Here is a 6,371-nt window from a genome sequence, read left to right on the forward strand (position 1 = left end):
GGCCATTTTGCCTTGGGTGCTAAAGGACCACCTTGTCCCAGCACTATTTGGCTCTTGTGTTTGTAGCGCTCACCCCCTCTGGAGCCGCTGGAATGAACGGGTCTTCGATAGCCTTTCTAAGGATTTTAGCCACCTGGCTGCCCCAATAGCACTTACTGTGGCGACTCATAAAATGATATGAGTCGCCACACAATGGTGAGATTTCCCTCCAGTAGTATGTGTCTCTGCCCCTCCGACAATGGTGAGATTTCCCTCCAGTAGTTTGTGTCTCTGCTCCTCCCACAATGGTGAGATTTCCCTCCAGTAGTCTGTGTCTCTGCTCCTCCCACAATGGTGAGATTTCCCCCAGTAGATTGTGTCTGTGCCCCTCCCACAATGGTGAGATCTCCTCCGAGTAGTTTGTCTCTGCCCCTCCCACAATGGTGAGATTTCCTCCAGTAGTTTGTGTCTCTGCCCCTCCCACAATGGTGAGATCTCCTCCCAGTAGTTTGTGTCTCTGCCCCTCCCACAATGGTGAGATTCCTCCATAGCAGTTTCTCTCTTAGACTGTAACAAAGATATCACCCTCTCACAGCTGGACCGCATAGGAGATCTATTGGCAGGTTGATACAATATTTCTCACACTGTAGTCTACAAGAAATATAAGAATCCATAATGTGATTCAATTTTCCAGCCACCGTGACTTAGATATCAGCTTTGGATGAGTTGGCATATAATGGTTTAAAAAATGGTGAATAGAGGGGTTTTTTTTTTTTTTAAATACACAGGGTCTATGTTGCTCCTGAATACCATTCAGATTGTTTCTATTAGGTCTTGTACACACAGCATTTGGCATTCTGCATGGGAGGAGGAAGTGTGTTTGGAAATGAATTTCTGGAGAAAGTTCTCTGCGGCATCCAATCTGCACTATAGACTATAAGTGGACTTACCAGTAGTTTGTGTCTCTGCCCCTCCCACAATGGTGAGATCTCCTCCCAGTAGTTTGTGTCTCTGCCCCTCCCACAATGGTGAGATTCCTCCATAGCAGTTTCTCTCTTAGACTGTAACAAAGATATCACCCTCTCACAGCTGGACCGCATAGGAGATCTATTGGCAGGTTGATACAATATTTCTCACACTGTAGTCTACAAGAAATATAAGAATCCATAATGTGATTCAATTTTCCAGCCACCGTGACTTAGATATCAGCTTTGGATGAGTTGGCATATAATGGTTTAAAAAATGGTGAATAGAGGGGTTTTTTTTTTTTTTAAATACACAGGGTCTATGTTGCTCCTGAATACCATTCAGATTGTTTCTATTAGGTCTTGTACACACAGCATTTGGCATTCTGCATGGGAGGAGGAAGTGTGTTTGGAAATGAATTTCTGGAGAAAGTTCTCTGCGGCATCCAATCTGCACTATAGACTATAAGTGGACTTGCTTGATAGTTCGGTGGAAGGAGGATGAACGTGCTCAGGTAAAGAATGCTTTTATAAGTGCTCATACCTTATACCTCATCATGAGCTGTAGTGACCTCCCCGTGACTCCAAACACACCGCAGGGTCATTGATGATCGCAATCTGGATTTATAGAATATTGACTTTTAATTTTACCCCTCAGCTTCCTTGTTTGTATGGAATGTCCTTATCGTCCTGCTACATCTTGGGGAATTTAAATCCTTCTGCAGATATGATATTTGTTCAAGGTTTAATTGTTGGATGGTTGCCTTTGTTATTGAATATGTTATTTATTGTTTTAAATCTCTGCCAACCAGTCCGAAACACATTCAGCTCAGTCTATAAATACTCCAGAACTTCATCTGTGTGGAGACAACTCCAGAAGATCCCTTCGTAGGAACATGGAAGAGAAAGACACCAAGAACAGCGATGGGAACCTTCCCGTGAGTTCTTCTACTGCCTCCTATATCATTCTCCTCTATTCTATACAGTGACTACAGGGGGGTCTATGGGGTACGACCGCCGCAGGCCCATGGGGGTCATATGACTGAAACTTGTCTTTATTTCCTTACTCTTTCCTCTGATTACTTTCTGTACATAATAACATCTTATTTCCCCTCACATCACATCACATACTGTCTACAATTCTAGAACGCTTATAATATAAAGAAACTTTCTATAGATAAATTAAACATCTTAGTGGGAAATGATTAATTAAAGGGACACTAAACTCCGGAGTTAAATCTTAAAAATCCATTCAAGTACCTAAACTATGAACTACGACAATGGACGGAATTCTGGTGGTTGTTCAAGCTCATGGGTTCTGATCATTTCTCGCAATTTTATGCGAGATTCCCAGGGATGGTAAGTGGTTAAAATTGCCATGTACAGTATATGGCCAACTTTAGGCAATGTTCCCAGCAAACATTAATGGATGCAAGCTGTAGATACGCTGAGTGGGCAGATTATTATGACCACCCCATCAGTACTTGGTTGGGCCGCCTCGTGACTCCACGAGATGATGAAAGGTGATGCGAGGAATCTGACACGGCACTGTTGCCCTTCTGTTGTCTTGTACCAGTCTTGCCCCTCCCCCTTTCTGCCCTAACATTGACTGGTCGCTGACGGCCACTAAATAATAATTTGGTTCCTAAATAATACATTTATGTACTCACACCTGGCTGCATCCTCGTGTTATATTTTAATATTGATAAAAAAATGTTGATAGGTATCCTGAGGCAGACATGGCGTTTCCCGTAATCTGAATGCTGTCGCGTTCTCTCTATCCTCTCTGTTTTGTTCTTTGTTGTATAAGGTTTAATTCCTGAGTTTAGTGTCACCTTAATATACACTAAATTCCAGAGCAATGTAAGTCTAATGGGGATATTTATAAAAACAAAGTGTATCCTCCAATCCAGGGGCGTAACTAGAAATCACAGGGCCCCATAGCAAAATTGAGTATGGGGCCCCGTGATTGCTAGTTATGCCACTTGCTATGCCCACCACATACTCTCTATAGTGGTCGCCGGGCCCCCGCCTCCTCTTCCGTCCCCGGGCTCCGCCTTCTTCTATCGACGGGCCCCGCCTCCTCTTACATCACTGGCCCCACCTGCTCTTAGATCGCTGGCCAGTGATGTCAGAGGAGGCGGGGTTGCTGTTAGGCGGGCCCCGCCTCCTTCTTTACTGCAAATGCCGGTGTAACTGGCCTATTCGGCCGCATCTGCTGGCTGTCACTGACACAGCTCTGCAGCGGCTGTGAGGGGGAACGTTCTCCCTCATAGATGCTGCTGAGCTATGTCAGTGACAGCCAGCACCCCGATATGCCATAGCGACCCAGGCGGCCCACACGGCATCAGAGGGATGCCCTGGCCGGGACCCCCTGTGCCCGGCCCCCATAGCGGCCGCCACTGCTCCAATCAGTGACATCTCTTAATCAGCCAATGTATGAGGGACGACTCTACACCTACACTGTTTACTTAGAATGAAGCAAAAACCAAAAAGACCTAATCATAATAAAGTCAAGCCAAAGTCATCAATAGAGGCTCAACATATTTTGGGGGAAGGTCCCCCTTCATCAGGGTTTAGAAGGTGATGAAGGAAATGCATTTCCTAGTATCAGACTGGCCAAACCAGCGACTAGAGAAGACTTTTCTCCTGAATGGTAACCAGTTTATTCCTCATTAAATCATTTCGGGGCTATTGGTTCAGAATAGAATTCCTTCAGCACCTTCTAAGCCCTAATAAAAGGGAGCCCCCCCAAATCGTTCTGGTTGTTTATTGAATGCAACTTTTAATAAAAAATCGATTGGAACTTTTACGCAGCCTGTCTGCCTATAGCTTTCCTCAATCTAAACAAACATCATTTTGAGATACAAGCTGACTCCAGGTCCTCGTCCTCCAAAAAGCTGCCTAAAAAGAACCTTGTTTTTACATCAGATGGAACCTATACCCAGGATACCTATCTGCACAAAGTGATCCAGCACCGCACACCTTTTCCTCCTTTTTCATTTGTGTACATAGCGCAGGATGATGGGTGAAAGGTTAATAGTTCGATATTCTTTATTTCTACAGAACGCTCCACCAAGCAATACGGTAACCTATGATATTACTCCAATCAAAGAAGCCAATCTGGACCAATTGGGAATGAGTATAAACATTCTCTGCTCCGATGTCCCCATCTACTGGTCAAAAATGGTAAGACGCTTTTATATTTCACCTTACTTATTACCGGTATTTATAGAGCGCCGACAATTTACGCAGCACTTTGCATAGTTGCACATTCACATCAGTCCCTGCCCTCAAGGAGCTTACACTCTAAGGTTCCTATCTCACATCCATATATAGAGGGTCAATTTACCTAGCAGCATGTCCTTGGAGTGTGAGAGGAAACCCACACGAGCACAGGGAGAACATGCAAACTCTTTGTATTTAGTGACCTGGCTGGATCAAACCAGGGGAGAAGCACTAACCACTATGCCACTGTGCTGCTACAATCACCTTAGGACAACATGCGGTCCTCCGAAGGACATAACAACAGGAAACAGCAAACACAATGAGAGAAAAGACACAAATACTAAAAGTTTGACCAAACTGAAAAAAAGATGCAACATTGATGTGTGTGGCCAATCTTACAGCTCATGTCAATGGCTATGTACGAAGCGAAGTCTTTTTTGCTAAGCGCAGGGTGAAGCACCTAAACACTACATGTTCTGCTAAGTCCATGTGCACCTAGCAGGATTAATGAGCCCTAAAAGCAGAGAGGAATACCCTGTGGGGTACACATTTGCTGCCTCACCATGTACAGAGATTTTATTGCTCGCGGTACAAGAATCTAAGCACCATCAGACTGAAAGTGACCTTCACTGAGGCATGCCAACTGACCAGCTAAACTTCTACACCAGGGGTGCCCACAATTGTTTGTGTTAAGATCTACTTTTCAAATGACGAGCTACATGAGATCTACCAACAACAAAAAACCCGCCCTCGCTCTCTATCTCCTGTTTGTCTCTCCTCGCTCTCCTAGCTTTCTCTCCTTGCTCTCTCCCCTGGCTGTCTCTCCTCACTCTCTCCCCTGGCTGTCTCTCCTTGCTCTCTCCCCTGGCTGTCTCCCCGCTCTCTCTCCTGGCTGTCTCTCCTCACTCTCTCTCCTGGCTGTCTCCCCGCTCTCTCTCCAGGCTGTCTCTCCTTTCTCTCTCTCCTGGCTCACCTTGCTGTATTTTGCTGTGTAAAGTAATATTCTTTGATGTAACACATGGCACTACAACCCCCAGTATCCACCAGAAAGGTGTCGGGGAGCTCAGCTCAGCAGTCTCGGGCTGATAGGGAATCATGTGTGCACAGCTAAATAAATATACCAACATGGAATAAATGGGCCGCCATTCCCCCCCTTCCTGGTCTACCAGCATCAGCTTTGAGAGCTACTAGTAGATCACCATCTACCTAATGGGCACCCCTGATCTACACCCACAGCATCTGATATTGATTCTGACCTTTTAAAACAAGGTCTATATCACTTGCTGCCACACCTAGACAGGAATGTAACAAATACACTACAGTAGCTTCTTCAGAGAGGCATAGTCTCTAGTATGAGCATTCAGAAATTCAGCATATGGAGTGATAGACACTGCAAGAAATATATAATCAGCAGTAATAATAAAAAGGTTTAAAAGTGAAATGTACATAAGTTAAGTCCATGGGATCCTGGTGAAGTGTAGAAATTGGATCACTTGAAAATGATAGCTGACACTTGCTCATGTACCTCCCTTTACTTTCCCCCTGGAGAGGGTAGGGTGCTAGGGAGCTGCCCTACCCAATCAAAAAGTCTAAAGGGGTGTGTTGTAGGTGTGCTGGGGTGTTTTATAATGCCCAGAGGAAACAACCCCAATGCCAGTGTATCCCAGGTACACCTCTATTTTCATGTTTCACAATCTGTAAATCAACCATGGCCTCATAATTGTCATTCTGCTTGGTTGGCAGTCCAACGTAGGCCTCAAGAACTTTGCTACTCAGCCTTGGGGGTCAAATACCGGGAGCACTGCAACTGTGGCAAGTGTTACTGTCACAAAGCATGTAAGTTCCAGGATTGGATCTCTCAATAGATTGTCCTGAAGAATGCAAAAGAGTTATGCGCAGGGGGTGGATTCCCCATTAGGCGCTGTAGGCATGTGCCTAGAGGTGGCAGAGCCGCATAGGAGGATTTTCAGCCTTCCAACAATGAAGAACGCAGATTGCACACCGATAATCTCCAAATTCAACAAGCTTTATTGTTCCAAATTCACTCACATATATCCCACCGCACACTGCCAAATTCCACATTCAACAAACTTTAGTGTTCAAAGTCACATGGAAAATTGGGAGATATGTCCTATTGTACAGCGCTCGAACGGGGGAAGACAGGAGGGCAGAGGGGGAAGGTTTGGAGGGGGGGTTTAG

General features: G+C 45.1%; 1 protein-coding gene across 1 annotated transcript in view; it reads right to left on the reverse strand.

The window, feature by feature from the left end:
* SLC37A2 (solute carrier family 37 member 2) overlaps positions 1-6,371 on the reverse strand; it is a 65,482-nt gene that overhangs the window by 3,838 nt on the left and 55,273 nt on the right. The window contains exon 19 of the mRNA XM_018564979.1: positions 2,076-2,086. The gene's annotated coding sequence lies outside the window, so the exon portion shown is untranslated. The remainder of the gene's footprint in view (positions 1-2,075; positions 2,087-6,371) is intronic.

This window comes from Nanorana parkeri, unplaced genomic scaffold (genome assembly GCF_000935625.1).
Source record: "Nanorana parkeri isolate BGI_ZX_2015 unplaced genomic scaffold, ASM93562v1 scaffold802, whole genome shotgun sequence".
In the NCBI taxonomy this organism is placed as follows: domain Eukaryota; kingdom Metazoa; phylum Chordata; class Amphibia; order Anura; family Dicroglossidae; genus Nanorana; species Nanorana parkeri.